The 17,143-nt window shown below is 38.0% G+C and overlaps 1 long non-coding RNA gene across 1 annotated transcript; it reads right to left on the bottom strand.

Moving 5' to 3' along the window:
• Nucleotides 1–6,788: 6,788 nt before the first annotated feature.
• On the bottom strand, nucleotides 6,789–7,417 carry LOC117271665 (uncharacterized). The gene is made up of 2 exons (XR_004502903.2): nucleotides 7,229–7,417; nucleotides 6,789–6,982 (listed from the first exon to the last, which is right to left on the bottom strand). It is a non-coding gene; the product is annotated as an uncharacterized LOC117271665 (long non-coding RNA).
• Nucleotides 7,418–17,143: the final 9,726 nt, after the last annotated feature.

Genomic DNA, 17,143 nt, shown 5'->3' with positions numbered 1-17,143 from the left:
GAGCGTTGTAAAATGCCGTGGTAGGCCGAATACGCAGAGGACTTCTGGCTCATTTCTCACTCGCTGGCGGCTCTCGCCATACTGCCAGGAGCGTCATAATGTAGGGGTCAGTCTACCTGGGCTCAGCTGATCGAGCCATCCCACTGGCCGATAGCACCGGTGGGTGTGTCTGGAGGTACCTCAGTGTCTGGAGGCGAGCAAGCCATCAGCTGACTGTCTTATTAAAAAAAAGATATTTAGAAAATATACAGGATCGCCACACTTTATACATTGGAAAGCAGAGGCAACAGTGAACAACATAGATGAAAAATCTGGCCATTGTTGTTGTTTTGATTCCTCCGATCTTTTATTACCGATTCCGATTTTGTAAAAATAACATGATTGGCGCCAATACCCGATCCGATCCTTAGATCGGGACATCCCTAGTTAGTGGTATATGATCAAAACTGGTATCTCAGGGTTCATTTTTAATTGTGATTAATTAAATCATATAAATTAAACAAGAACCCCTTCATGAAAAAAAATGAAAAAGAAATTGGGAAAAATGTTGATCTTTATTGATACAAATACTAATATTGTAGGTTAAAATTCCCAGCTTTAGGGCATGGAGTGCACATTGAAACTTAAAATATATTAAAAATACAAATAATACAAAATACATAGGACCAATTCTGTGGCTGCCTACCCCACTCTCCCCTATCTCATAAAAGTTTCCAGAGATTTTCATAGTCATGCTTTTTGTTCTCAATATTTCTTGCCCTTGCTTGCTGGCCATAGTTATCCTCTATGTGAAGAAAACAAGCTCATTATGGTTTTGATAGAATGACTGAGCAGAAATCTCATGCAAGCACATGACATTACTGTTCCAGTTGATTTTTAAGAAAACTACTTATTTTCTTAAAAATGCCAAACATTCAAGTGTGGATTAAAAAACAACAACACTGAAGATAAAATAGTTTTGGGGCTGAAAATAATTTCTCACCTTCCTTTTAATATCACTGTTGAACCCTTTGGGCCCTAGGCCTTTTTGGGGGTATGTTTCCTGCCTTTACTTTTAAGCTCATATCAGGGTCATTATAAAGGCTACATACACATGCTATATCTTGTTTTTTTTTTTCTTCAGAAAATCTGGGCTAACCAGAAATTCCATCATTTCATGTCCTACTATGTGCCTGTATTTTATATTAATTTTTATATCAATGAAAAAAAAACAAATCCGTGACTAAATTCTTACATTTTTACATGTATCTCACCATAGCAAGTTGGAAAAAGACATATTCTGCCATATATGAAGAAGGGAGACTCTCTGGAATCTGACAATATAAGAACCATGATGCTGGGACATTCTGTCACTTCACAGTTGTCCAAAACATGTGGTTTGTGCCAGGCGGACATGATTGCCAGTATTTTTTCATTATTGCAAGAAATTCCATTGACTCATTCACAAGTCAAAAATGTGTTTTATGCAAAAGAAACATGCAATATTTACATCTAAGATCATAGAAAAATAGTAATAATATTATTCCTCACTATATGAAGTGACTGATAACAAGATCTGTATAATGGATTGTAAAGAAATTCGTCAGGTTTTTATTTTATAGACAATTTATCTGGATTTATAGCGTGATGGGATGACAGCACAATGACTTGTGTGGTATCACTGGAAAGCTCTGGTCCTGCGCTTTCATGTGATATGCGTGGCATTTCAGTGCCACCCTGCATTCGTGAGTAATCCATCCAAGAGTAATGTGTGTGCAGAGCTGTATGAAAGCTCTGTTATGCATAATTTTAGTTTAACTGTATCATTTTTTTCCCCCCGCTGTTAAAACATTGGACTACCGACAAGTGCTTGGTCTTGTTGGAAAGTTGCGGTTCCAAGAGAGAGCAGATTTAAAATTTTGCAGTAGCAACGTGATTGGCTGATGGAGATCGTGGCAAAGTTTCATTGGATAACTAGAAGAGTGAATACCGATAGTCAGCTGATAAGAGCAAACAGCAAACATTGTACTGTGCTCTGCTGTTGCTTGCTGCTTTGCATAGCCTCTGTTCTATCTTGACAATTTCTAATTGCTATAATTAATTCTATCTTTATGTCTCTATGCTGTCTTTGTCCTGTGAATTGTCCTGTGATTTTGTTTTTATCCTTTTATTGGTTTCAAAACATCTTGCCAAAGGACTGCAGTTGAAAATTAGCCAGCTGGCTGACACTGGCACATTTACAGAAATGTTGATTAATGTGAGTTGTCTTTAGAAATAAAATAAATCTAAAAACATTTGAAAAAAAAATCTAGCAGAGAGGCGGGAAACTGTGGCCAGTGAAGAAATTGTTTCTTCAACATGGTGCATCCCTTGGATGGCAAACCATCTTCAGTTCATCACCTCCATGAGTCAATCTTTGTAAGATTTTAGCAGATGTCAAATCCATTATCATTTCATTGAGCTAGTTTCTTTTGTGGCTATAAGTCATGCATCGTCATTCATCATCAAGCATCATTATGCAGGCCACTGTCTTAAGTAAGGCAAGAGACCTGAAACCAAGTCCGCCACCTCCCAGAACTCCGAATGAGGCTTTGACTTCAAGGGGACAGACGCGTGCAAGGCAACTCCGACTCCCGCTGGGGCTGTGGGGACCACAGATACAGAGGAATCATTACCCAAATGTGGCAATGTGCGAGCGGGGGCCCTCAAACAACGAATTGAATGCAACCCACTGCAGGTAAGTGACGAAGAAAACAGTGAGGTTGATCTTCAGCTAATCCGTGTCCCCCGATTTCCACAAAGAGGGAACCTGCAGGACGACGTTGTTTCCCTGTTGAGACAGATGTATCATTGCCTAATTATGGCATTACTCAAGCTAGGGCCCTAAAACGGCACATAGAGCGCAACCCACTGCAGCTAGGTGTCAAAGAAGACAGTGAGGTTGATCTTCAGCTAATCCGTCCACCCCCCATTTGCACAAAGAGGGAACCTGCAGGACGACCTTGTTTCCCTGTTGAGACAGATGTATTGTTGCCTAAATATGGCAATGCCAGGGCCCTCAGACATTACATAGAACACAGCCCACTGCAGCTCAGTTGGACTTAAAGGGGAACACTGCCTAAATTAAGAATTCTGATATGTTATTTCCATGGCCTTGGAAAATCCTATCAGTATTTGTGAACATGAGCTGCCCAAAATTTCAATAAAAAGATTAATAAAACAAACAAACAAACAAACAAAAAAAACCCAGAAATCAGAGAAGAAAGTTTCAAATTTGTGATTTCATAGGGTGTAAAGTCTGGAGCTGCTCCGTAGACAATGAATGGCGCCTGATTTTGTTGACCCACATAAAGTGGTCATGTTTTTTATACCCAGTTGAGCTCAATCTTACCGTAGTGTTCTCAGTTCTGAAACAGAAAATATATCTGTAGAGTCAGAACATTCCCCTGGGTGCTCTCAGTGTTACTACAACATCTTTCCCAATTATTATCTATGGAGCAGCTCCAGGCTACACACCCTCTGACATAACAAATGTGAGTTTTAGCATTCTAGCTTTTAAATTTGTGAGAGAGTCCTTTATTTTCATTTTCAGTGGTGAGCACCGATGTCTCCGGGAGGTTCTGGTTCACGCCAGACCATTCTGTGAAGACTTAATGTTTTCCCATGTGTGGTTTTCCCCAGGTGCTCCGGTTTCTCCCACAGATCATAATATAAGATTAGGTTAATTTGGAAAAAATAAAATAAAAACAATCAAAACTATATAATGTCTGTTTTAAGAGTTTTATTTAGCACTGCATGAACTAGCCCGTATTAAATCACACACATATTGCCATGTTTAAATATGAGGTGGGCTCGTCAATCTGCTGCAGTGCCTAAAAGTGGACAGAATCTCTTCTGAATTTTTGGGTTACTTGAATGATGGAGACATTTACACAGCGTATCATTTTCAATTAGAGGCCAGCATTAATACTGCTGTTAAATCACTTTTTTTGAAGTAGAAAAACTACATTCCGTTGAAATGTAGAGCTACAGTAGGTGGTGGATGCCAATAGATGACCCTAAATCCTACAGAATGGGCCATTTATATCTATATAACCAGCAGGTTAGTTTGTTTGATCTAGTTTGCATTTGTGCTACTAGTGTCACAAGCAGACATTAAACCATTACAACCACTTTAATTTGCATTACTTTAAACAAAAACATTACCCTAACCTTAAACATTACCCTAGAGTGTGTGCAAGCACCTAGGCCCTGGCACCCTGTTGTGCCAATAGTCACGGCAAAGTTCCCCCTCAAGTGAAGCATACAATTATGCAGCAGTTACAAACAAAAATTAAAGGCTGCAAGCAGCGATGAACGGGCCCTTGCACCTTTGCGCAACACGAAGGTGCTGGCAGGATGCTGATTGACGCAACATTTCATGTCTGTGAAAATCAGACACTGCACACAAGAGTGAGATAGCATATCCTCCATGGAGTGTGGGTGCTGGAATGACCTATTTCACATTTTTTACTACTCCCTGTTCAGTGGCGGAGCCAGAAAATTTTCTGTGGGGTGGCCAGGATGGTTATATGATCATTTTGGGGTGGTAATGTCTCACTAGAAAATATAGGGGCATTTAGGGCACCTAAACCACGCACCCCCACAATATTTGGAATGCAGGTAATGGTGGAAAACATCAACTAATATTCAGTGTATCTAACTCTTTTTTTATTCCTGCAAGTAAAGTAACAAAGATGCTAACACAATACAAATGTAGCACAATATACAGACTAGAGGGTGACACAGGAGTGGATTTTCAGTCCTGTCCCATCCCACTCCCACAAAAATAATCCCATCCCATCCCAATCCCATGAAAACGAAAAAAAAATCCCGTCCCGTCCCAATTCCACAAGAATGACTCCTGTCCCATCCCGCTCCCGTGTTATGTTTCAGTTACAGTGAAAAAAAAAAAAAAAAAACAGTACATGGATCACACAATGGACTTGAGCTAACTGGAGTAGTTTCATGTCGTATCCAACAACGGGAGGCTTTTAACAGATGACGTCCTGATGTTAGCTTTGCTGCTGCTGTTAGCTGTCCCTATCAGCTGCAGCCACAGCTGTTTTCTAGACATCGTGATTTCCCAAAACTGAATAAATACCACACATAGCAACACAAAACTGCTTTGCTAGCTCAATCATGTTGTAACTAAGATATCCGCTGGAAAAAATATTTTTTTCATGGACCGTTTACTGAGTTACTTAGTTATTACAGACACCGCTAACAGCTAACGGTTAGCCCAGCTAATCTACAATAACCATGTTATTAATTACAAAATGTGCACACAGAAATAGTAATGTTTGTTCAATCATTGTGTTTATAGACTTTACAAACATCAGACTAGTCTAACTTAGTCTATAACTTTATATAGCTAAACTCTGCTGGTTTTCTACCCGGAAGTATTTGTAAACAACAAGGTGATTCCTTCTGTATCTTTAATGTTAAATTAAATAAAGGTACATAGAAAAACACGGATGTAATGTACAATAACCAACTCTCTCAATTAGCTGCAATACTATGCTATTCAACTAAGCTAGCTACATCTTTAAGCTAACATAAGAGACCGAATCACAATATTTGTTTACAGTAACTATCAGTTTAAGTGCATGCTATATTTAGAATATTTTCACCCCTTTACCTTACCATCAGACAGTTCCATTCAGTGGGGAACTGTCGCTGTCAGACTCGATTCACAAAAACAGTAATTTTACCTTGCAGACCACGGGAGTTGCTGGTACTGCTACCTCGATTGGTAAGTGTGTGAGATAGAGCAGTGAAAATATTCCAAATATAGCGTATACTTAAATTAATATTGATTCTTTTTTTAAGTGGCCAAAATACATTGTTCATGCAGCCACCACTACAAGTAGCGTCATTACAAGTAGCAATGTTACTAACGTAACTACATTTCTCAGTGGCGTGGTAGCAACGTCGCTACTTTCTGAGTCAAATAGCTTTCCATAGCGTAGTTGATTAATTGACCGAGTAGTGTGGTAGCGTCCACAAAAGTTACAAACTATTTTTTCCAGGAAAAGCTCTTAAGTGTGGTGGACTTTTTTTCTGTGGAGGTCTGGATTAAAGTAAGGATAATAAAACTGAGGATATGTGACTGTCACAATATCTTTATTTTATAATAACAGTTTAACTGAACATTTTTTCACCTGCCTATTTGTTGGACAGTTTTTCTGATCACTGAGAAAATGCTGACGTACAGTAAAACAAATTGTCATTTTGTTGTAGCTTAGCTCGCTACAATTTTCTGCGGATAACTTGAATGTAGTGAAACTTTATTTTGATGTAGAGTAACTGCAAATTTCAATTTGTAATCAGTTGGTGTATTTACCTGTGCACTTTGCATTTGCCTTAGTGATGGATAGGACCAGACCCATGCCATCTCTATTTTACTCCATTTTTGGATGTTACAAAGAGAGTACAAAACAGAATCAACACTTAATTTAATTTTGATTTTATGCCTTAGCACAGTATCACCTCTAGCCAACATTTGCATTTGATATTTTTTTAAACAAAACCAGCCCGAGTGAACGTTGAAAAAATATAAAAACTAGAATACTGCTTGTGTTAAAATGCCAGATTATTGGTTTAATAGAAGATTAGAAGTTATTCATCACAGTGCTTTCATGTGAAAATAATGAAAATTAGCTGTATCAAGATACTACAGTAAAGTGTCAAAAGAGCTTAATGAAAATATAGATGTATTAAGGGAGATTAATTAACAACACTGTACAGTGATAAAAGAATAAGAGTGGTGAGGTGGCTCAGTGTATGATTTATTTAGTTTTTTGTTTTGGTGTTTTTTCTGATTTAAGAAGAATTGCCCATTGCCCGAAATGTGATTGTCTGTCTCTCCATGTTAGTCGTCAGAAGAAGTGGAAACTTTCCAGGATGCTTTCTTGTCCTCTGGCTTAATTCATGCTGTGGTGGGGTCCAGCCCTTCATGACCCTGGAAAGGATTAAATGGGTAGAGAAAATGTGTAAGAATAGTGGAAGATTTAGCAGTTCCACTTCTCCTTTCTTTGGAAACAGCCTCTCATCAGATGTGACTGCAGCCCACGGCAGCCCTGGAGTTTTGACAGAATAATGTAGGCATGTTGTCCACAGTGGGCGTTCGAACAGATCGGCTGTGACTAGCTGGGTTTAGGCATGAGTTTGGACTGGATGAGATTAGAGTAAGCAAGCAGCCCCTTACCCCAGCAAACATCCTTTCACTGGACGGCAGCCTTGTTTTCCTTTCCTTTCCTTGTGTTGATTCTGCAGCCATTTTCACATAACATCAAAACATGCTGTTATGCCTTCACAGATGAAAAACAGGCCCTGTGTTAATTTTGAAAAATGAGAAAAAAAACAAATGTGAAGATCGGCCATCAGCCCGAGCCAAATTGTCAGGCACGCAAAGTTAATGATTACTCATCACCATATGTGCCTCCACTGACCAAAACGTGATGACAGTATTCAGGTTTAAGAAGTTCACGTGGAGCTCTGCTAACAGATGTTATGATTCACACAGCAGAATGAAAATAATCTCAGAAAGCCAAAAGTAAACAGACATCACATAAGTCATATGTTGTTTTCTGTTGAGAGTTGGGAGGTTGACAAGGCGGTGAGTTAGAGGTTTATCTATGTGAGTATTGTAGTTACCGATGAAAATAGAGATTTTTTTTTTTTTTCATTACCAATATTCTCAATGCATAGAGCAAGCATGGAACATATTCTGAGCTCAGTAGACTTTGCATTGCTGTACTGAGTCAAAGATGGATCCAAAAGTGAAATTCCAATCTGGTGAGTTTATAAAAGGTTTACAGATTTGGCTGATTAAACAGCGCCAATGGGACATTTTACAAACTGTCATTATCGGCAGAACTTGGCTCTGATAGAGGCCAATGGCTGTGCAGCCTCCACCAGTTATGTAAGAAAGCAGATCACCGACTGGAGCTGAAGAGGGAAGAGTTGTGTTAAATGATTAGTGAGTGCAGCTACAGAGAAAACAGGTCACTTCATGTGCCTTAAAACTTCAATTAATAGCCCAGGCTAGTATTTGCTTAAGTCACTGAACTCAACAGGCCTATATTTGGCCTTTAATTCCTTTCACACAAAACTGTCGCTCAGCAAAAAAAGGAAACACAATCAAATTGTTTATTTAAACCAGTATGAATGTTACTTGTTTGAAAATTAGGCTTCAGATAATATATCAAGTATGAATCATTTATTTGATCTAGCTCCGACAGACAGCACATCAGAGAGAGTAAGTGAATGCACTTGAGGATTACGGCACCCGGCATACTGACACAACACCACTTTTTGTTAAAACAATACAACTTGGATTAATTATTATGAAAAACTGTTTTTATCCTCTTGATACGAGGACCCTCATGGACTTGAGGAATATGAACTGGGTAATCGAGGAACAGGGTACAGGGAACAGGGTAATCGAGGAATGGACACATAGTTTGAGTTTGCCAACAACCTGGTTTTATACATCTGAAGAACTTCTGTAAAAAAAAAAAACAATGAGTAACTTGGCAACCAGACCAGGCCTCTAATTAAGACAGGTCTTTATTTGTCAAAATGTGTAGCCACACCAGGCTAGTAAAAGGGACTGGGCGTTTAATACTACTACTACTACTACTACTGTGTTGTTCTTCATTTTATGTGTTTACATGACTTTTGAGGCTTGACTCGCCCAGCAATATTCTTTTTTGTTTTTGTACTTTATTTTTATAGAAAGAACAAACACAACATACAGCATAAAAAAAACAACAAACCATAGAACAAACAGTTGGTCACCTACACATTCATACATACGTTATACTGATGGAGATACAAGTCAGTTCATACAGTAATGGCTCAGTTATCATCTCTTGTGGTCACAAACATAATCCATTTTTCTCAGTATTTTTGTACATGTCAATAAATATGTCAGTTAAGTTAGTCTGACATTCCTCTGTTGGTTTTATCTCATCATTAAAAAGTCCTGATTTGAAGATACCTAAAGAAATCCAGTTTTTCTAACCCATATGTATCCGAAATTTTCTGAAAACTATCAAATTCTCCCTTCGATGAAACTGAACAGTAAGAAGTGATTCCCCTTCTATACCAGTGTTTAAACCTCCTGTCAATCCTAGCGGGTTTGAATTCGGGGTCAAAAGCAACCCATGTCAGCAGTTTAGACTGTCTTTTAAGTAATGGTGATTTTCATTCCTTAAACCAAATTTGAAGGCAAACTTTAGACCATTGATTCAGGCCACTAGAATGCTGCTCATACAGTATTTTACTACCCAGTATAGATTGTAGAACGGTTTATCTAATTGTGAAGTTTCCAAATCCTTCTATTTTGCTGTATAATTTGGGTTACAGCAGCATGCCAGTGGCCTTATAGTAGTCTGGTAAGCATGGTAATGATCTACCCCCTTTCTCTTTAGACAGTTGCAATGTTTTGAATTGAATCCTTGGCCTTCTACCCCCCCCATATGAATCTTGAGATCCACTTATCCCATTCGTTAAATTGCATTGGTGTAACCATTACTGGCAGGGATTGATATAAGAAGAAGAAGATATAAGAGTTGAGGAAGTAGGTTCATTTTTATTGTTTCTATCCTATTGTGCATGTCTAAAGGCAGCTGAGACCGTCTGTCAATATCTGACTTGATGTTTTTATTTATGGGACCATAGTAGCTTTCATAGATCTTGGATAGATCTTTAGGTATTCGAATCCCCAGGTAGCCCAGCAATATTCTTGAAGTCAGTAATATTTAGACTAGGGCTGCAACTAACAATTATTTTCATTGTCAACTAATCTGACAATTATTTCTTCGATTAGTCGACTAATCATTTTATCGAAAAATGTGTTAAAATATTGAAAAATGTCGGTCTGTCTCTCCCAAACCCCAAAATTATGAAATCTAATGTCTGTTGTTGTGTTGTTTCGTACTCATGCCAAAAGGGTTTTAGTTCGCCGTCATGGGAGAGTGTGTAAAGCTGCCAATATTTGAACGTAAGAAGCTATAATAAGAGTATTTTGGGGTACTTTTATAATACTTTTCTATGAAAATGACTCCAACCGATTAGTTGACTACTAAAATAGTCACCAATTATTTTAATAGTCGATTAGTCATCGATTAGTCTATTAATCGTTGCAGCCCTAATTTAGAATAGTTTACACTTGTAAGTCACGGATAATTGGTATTTCATATTATATACTGAGATAGGTTTTTGTAAGATAGATATTTGGTAATTAATATTATGTAGATATACATGGGTTATTTTTGTGTGACAAAGTTAAGAGGTAATAACAATGGTATATTTTAAAAAAGTTAGGTTAAAAGGTTATAATATAATATAGGTTAATCTATAAAAAGAAATCAGCAGACTTGGCGTGCTCACTCAAAAAGTCTCAAAAAAGCAATCGGGTGCCGGTACCAAAAATCACAGAAAAGTACAAAACCTGACAGCACTCACTTATAAATGTAACACTTTTAATTGAATAAACTGCACAGCAGCAGATAAACGGACGCGTTTCAGCTCATAGCCGTCCTCAGATAATGACCCAAAACACACCTAGAAGATGACAATTGCCTTGCTGAGGAAGCTGAAGGTGAAGGTGATGGACTGGCCAAGTATGTATCCAGCCCTAAACTCACCTGTGCACCTGTGGGCCATCCTCAAGCTGAAGGTGGGGTAGCGCAAGGTGTCTTGACATCCATCTGCTCCATGATGTCATCATGGAGGAGTGGGAGAGGATTCCTGAAGCAACCTGTGAGCTCTGGTTAATTCCATGCCCAAAAGGGTTAAGGCAGTGCTAGATAATAATGGTTGGCACACAAAATATTGACACTTTAGGCACAATTTGGACATGTTCACTGTGGGGTGTACTCACTTATGTTGCCAGCTGTTTAGAAGTTGATGGCTGTGTTTTGAGTAATTTTCAGAGGGAGGTAAATCTATACTACTATACAAGCTGTACACTGACTACTTTAAGTTATATCAAAGTGTCATTTCTATAGTGTTGTCCCATGAAAAGATAAAATGAAATATTTGCAAAAATGGGAGGGGTGTACTCACTTGTGTGAGGTACTGTATACAATAGGTTAACAATATGACAATGACAATAGGTTTTTATTGTTTGAAATAAATATCAAATATAAATATCAACTTTGGGGAAAAGATCACTACCAATACCATTTGTGGCAGTGCAGAAAACTGCTTGGAAAAGCAGCAAATAAAGATTGTTCTCTTCATGACATCAAAAAGCTGCTGAGTGCCTATAGGCAGCTATAGCTGTACATGTGACAAGCTCATTATAAACCCAGGCTTGGGCAATTTAAAGTACTTTACTTATACTTGTAATTTAATAATTAGCGCAAAGATAATGGTATCATAAGATAACCTAAGGCACGATTCAAGGTCGATCAGCGTGTTGTTCTCTGAGATCCTGCCGTAGATCCTCAGAAAGGGCTTCAAAATAATCAAACCTCGTGTTGGCCTAAATATTTTTCAATCAAAATGTAATTCAAGGTTTTGAAATGAATTAATTATAATTAATTACTCAAGATTTTGCAGACAAGAGAGTACACACTAGCTTTCCTCTGAACAGAGATCATGGCAATTTCTAGTGGCTAGAACGAGAGTCCCTGACACCAAGACTGAGTGAATGCTACCACTTCCTGTTTCAAATTAAAAGCCCTATAGCATTTCATTCACAGTCCAACCATATATTAAGTTTTAGGTCTTGTTTTTTAAAGAAAATGTTTTATGAATCATGGAGAAAGTACTTTGAGTACTTTAAAAACACAAAATTATTCGACTCTTAAGCACTGCCAATCTCAGAGTCCTTTTTTTTAATAGAAACTTCATACAGGAAGTCAAGATGTTGTCACTGTTTACCTGAGAACCTCAGGTTGAAAGATCACCCCCACCTAGATTATGTACAGTCAGTTCGATGTTCACGTTTTGTTGTGCTGCTTTTTCCTGTTCCAAAGTATTGTTATCATTAAGGCCTTTAAAAATCCAATATCTCTTGGAATCTTTTTTTTTTGGACACTGCAAAAGTGAACATGCTTCAAACTTTTTGCATGTTTGTAACTGATGCTTTGCTTCTGAACTGTAACTGATGAATTAAGGATTTCTTTCCTGACAGTTTGACATTAGCCAAGGAGGCATAAATATTTTACAGCAGGCAACAGTACGTTGTCACGTTTGACACTGTAATAACACTTTATTACTGTATATAAAGGCTGCCAGACATGTTTATGGAGTTGTTATGAGATTTCTGGAGGAGTGTTGGTGACATTGTTAATGGAACAATGGTCATAAACATTTAGAAGTTGTTTGAGCATTAGAGCAAGTTTTTTATTATATAGACATTTGTGTTATTGTTTTGTCACTGTTGTTTTGTCAAAAGTGAGTGTTGAAAGCCAGAATCCTCTGCAGCTGGAACATTTATTGGCAAGGGAAAAATGCTCTGACTCATATTGAATATTTTTCTACCACATACAACCACTTTAATGTTGAGATGATTTTTTATTTTTAGATTTGCCTTTTTACTGTAATGCTAGGCTAATACGTAATGCTTAAACTGTTCAAAATGAAATTCCTAACATATATTGCATTCACCTAGCCTGGAAATCCACACCCAAATTCAGAAAGATTTAGGGTCTGGCCATGAGTAATGAAAATGGCCCAACTGCTCACCAAGCATGCATTTGTAAATATCACTGCACGCAATTGGATAACACTACGACCAATCAGAACAATACACTGGGTGACGTATGCTTAGCTACCAGCGGAGCTAACTGGTAGATTAGACTCTTGCCATATCCGGTCGGCAAAACAGCAAAAACGTCCTTCTTGCAAAGGAAAGACTCGAGCGCCATCTTCTGTTCCTCTTTTAGAGAAAAAATCAAGTCTAACTCGTTCATTGTAGCGGCCAAAGCCATTTCAAACAACTGGTGTTCATCCGTAGCCATCTTGCAGTGTATACTGACTGATTCCGGACTTCGTCGTCACAGCACTGACGTCATCTGTTTAGCTCGCCTCTGGCCCGCCTATATCAGATACACCGATGTGATTGGTGCAGCTCGGTTTCATGGGCATAGGTAATAAGCATCATTACTGATTGCCAGAGTGACTCGCTGAGCAGATTTTAAATTGTGCTCTCGCGAGAACTCTGGATTTCCAGGGTAGCATTCACCATCACTACAGCAAGAAACTGATTTTGTTGCTGCTGCAGTTTTCAAATCGAAGGAAAAGAATCTGTTTTGTTAAATCTATCCCACAGTTTGTATCCCTCACCATCATAATTATAATCTGTTCCTTCATACTCACCAGTGATAAAATGACAAAAAGCAGGAGAGAAAAGATAATTACTCTCAATTTGCATGTGCTGTAGACTCTTCAGCAGCACAGCCAATTATTGCTTTTGTTAAAGCAACATTATGTAGTTATGTCATTATGTCATGTGATACCTGTGAGCAACTCATTTGACTGTGAAGAATGGGAATCAAGATATCACACCAAACATCTCTATTGTGCGAGAATAAATGGAGCTGAACTCGTTGGAATGACGCAGCATGTTGTTTGGTTTATATAATTTGGTCGGTGCTGTCTCAGAAAAAGAAACATTTTGATAGCTGTTGTATTTTGAAATGATCTAAATGTTGACAGTGTCACTCACACTGACAGGTACAGTAGCACAGAGGTGTTGACTGTAAACACTCAAAACCCTTACATATTATATATATTGAGAAAGTATGATAACTGGCCTGAAATGGGGAACTTTCGAGGCAGGGGTAGTACAATCTTTTCTTTTCTTTTCTTTTTTTTGCTTGTACTGTGAAGATGTATTTTTTCAGAAGGAGGTCTGACTATATTTACTACCAAAGCCAGGAGTGCAGTTGATAATCACCCTGGGGAGTATTGTTTTTATTTATTTGGATCCCCATTAGTCACTACCAAGGTAATCTCTCAAGACAGATTCTGCAATTTACATTGTAGAGGAAGGGGGGAAATTTTTTTTTTTTTTTTTCTTTTACCGATGGATTTCCAGATTGCTACACAGGTAGCAACTACTCTTCATCCAGTTGTCATCCAGTGTCAGCATGTTAAGATCTCAGCATGCATTGTGCAGCCAACATGCATTTTGCAGGCTGTCTGAGGAATCCTAAAACGTATTAAAGTTTAAAATGATCATTTTTTGACATACTGGCATTTTTATGTAATGCCTTTTTTATTAGATTTTTATGACATACTATACTATGACTCTAATGGTTTTTGACCACATACTATACTATGACTTTTTTTCATGGTTAATGACCACATACTATACTATGACTCTTTTTTTTAATGGTTTTTGACCACATACTATACAATGACTTTTTACCATAGTTTTGGAGGACATACTTTGCTATGACTGTTTTTTCATAGTTTTTGACAACATATACTATGACATTTTTCATGGTTTTTGACGACATACAGTACAGGCCAAAAGTTTGGACACACCTTCTCATTCAATGCGTTTTCTTTATTTTCATGACTATTTACATTGTAGATTCTCACTGAAGGCATCAAAACTATGAATGAACACATGTGGAGTTATGTACTTAACAAAAAAAGGTGAAATAACTGAAAACATGTTTTATATTCTAGTTTCTTCAAAATAGCCACCCTTTGCTCTGATTACTGCTTTGCACACTCTTGGCATTCTCTCGATGAGCTTCAAGAGGTAGTCACCTGAAATGGTTTTCCAACAGTCTTGAAGGAGTTCCCAGAGGTGTTTAGCACTTGTTGGCCCCTTTGCCTTCACTCTGCAGTCCAGCTCACCCCAAACCATCTCGATTGGGTTCAGGTCCGGTGACTGTGGAGGCCAGGTCATCTGCCGCAGCACTCCATCACTCTCCTTCTTGGTCAAATAGCCCTTACACAGCCTGGAGGTGTGTTTGGGGTCATTGTCCTGTTGAAAAATAAATGATCGTCCAACTAAACGCAAACCGGATGGGATGGCATGTCGCTGCAGGATGCTGTGGTAGCCATGCTGGTTCAGTGTGCCTTCAATTTTGAATAAATCCCCAACAGTGTCACCAGCAAAACACCCCCACACCATCACACCTCCTCCTCCATGCTTCACAGTGGGAACCAGGCATGTGGAATCCATCCGTTCACCTTTTCTGCGTCTCACAAAGACATGGCGGTTGGAACCAAAGATCTCAAATTTGGACTCATCAGACCAAAGCACAGATTTCCACTGGTCTAATGTCCATTCCTTGTGTTTCTTGGCCCAAACAAATCTCTTCTGCTTGTTGCCTCTCCTTAGCAGTGGTTTCCTAGCAGCTATTTGACCATGAAGGCCTGATTGGCGCAGTCTCCTCTTAACAGTTGTTCTAGAGATGGGTCTGCTGCTAGAACTCTGTGTGGCATTCATCTGGTCTCTGATCTGAGCTGCTGTTAACTTGCGATTTCTGAGGCTGGTGACTCGGATGAACTTATCCTCAGAAGCAGAGGTGACTCTTGGTCTTCCTTTCCTGGGTCGGTCCTCATGTGTGCCAGTTTGGTTGTAGCGCTTGATGGTTTTTGCGACTCCACTTGGGGACACATTTAAAGTTTTTGCAATTTTCCGGACTGACTGACCTTCATTTCTTAAAGTAATGATGGCCACTCGTTTTTCTTTAGTTAGCTGATTGGTTCTTGCCATAATATGAATTTTAACAGTTGTCCAATAGGGCTGTCGGCTGTGTATTAACCTGACTTCTGCACGACACAACTGATGGTCCCAACCCCATTGATAAAGCAAGAAATTCCACTAATTAACCCTGATAAGGCACACCTGTGAAGTGGAAACCATTTCAGGTGACTACCTCTTGAAGCTCATCGAGAGAATGCCAAGAGTGTGCAAAGCAGTAATCAGAGCAAAGGGTGGCTATTTTGAAGAAACTAGAATATAAAACATGTTTTCAGTTATTTCACCTTTTTTTGTTAAGTACATAACTCCACATGTGTTCATTCATAGTTTTGATGCCTTCAGTGAGAATCTACAATGTAAATAGTCATGCCTGTACTATACTATACAATGACTTTTTCATGATTTTTGATGACATACTATACTACGACTTTTTTTCATGGTTTTTGAAGACATACTATACTGTGACTTTTTTTCATAGTTTTGGAGGACATTGCTATGACTTTTATTCATGGTTTATGACGACATACTATACTATGACTTTTTTTTCGTGGTTTTTGATAACATACTATACTATGACTTTTGTCATAGTTTTTGACGACATACTATACTATAACTTTTCATGGTTTTTGACGACATACTATACGATGACTTTTTATGTGGTTTTTGATGACATACTATACTATGACCTTTATTCCATGTTTTTTGACAACATACTATACTATGACGTTTTTCATGGTTTTTGACAACATACTATGACTTTTTTCATAGTTTTTGACGACATACTGTACTATGACTTTTTTCATGGTTTTTGAAGACATACTATACTGTGACTTTTTCATGGTTTTTGACAACATACTATACTATGACTTTTTTCATAGTTTTTGACCACATACTATACTATGACTTTTTCATGGTTTTTGACGACATACTATACTATGACTTTTTTCATAGTCTTTGACGACATACTGTACTATGACTTTTTTCATGGTTTTTGACGACATACTATACTATGACTTTTTTCATAGTCTTTGACGACATACTGTACTATGACTTTTTTCATGGTTTTTGACGACATACTATACTATGACTTTTTTCATAGTCTTTGACGACATACTATACTATGGCTTTTTCATGGTTTTTAACAACATACTGTACTTTAACTTTTTTCCATGGTTTTTGACAACATACTATACTAAAACTTCTTTTTCATGGTTTTTGATGACATACTATACTATGACTTTTTTTCATGGTTTTTGATGACATACTATACTGTGACTTTTTTCCATAGTTTTGGAGGACATACTATACTATGACTTTTTTCATGGTTCATGACGACATACTATACAATGACTTTTTTTCATGGTTTTTGATGACATACTATACTATGACCTTTTTTCATGGTTTTTGACAACATACTATACTACGACTTTTTTT

This window comes from Epinephelus lanceolatus, chromosome 12 (assembly GCF_041903045.1).
Source record: "Epinephelus lanceolatus isolate andai-2023 chromosome 12, ASM4190304v1, whole genome shotgun sequence".
Classification (NCBI taxonomy): domain Eukaryota; kingdom Metazoa; phylum Chordata; class Actinopteri; order Perciformes; family Serranidae; genus Epinephelus; species Epinephelus lanceolatus.
Note: the sequence above shows the minus strand (reverse complement) of the source record. Positions and strands in the feature narration are given on the sequence as shown.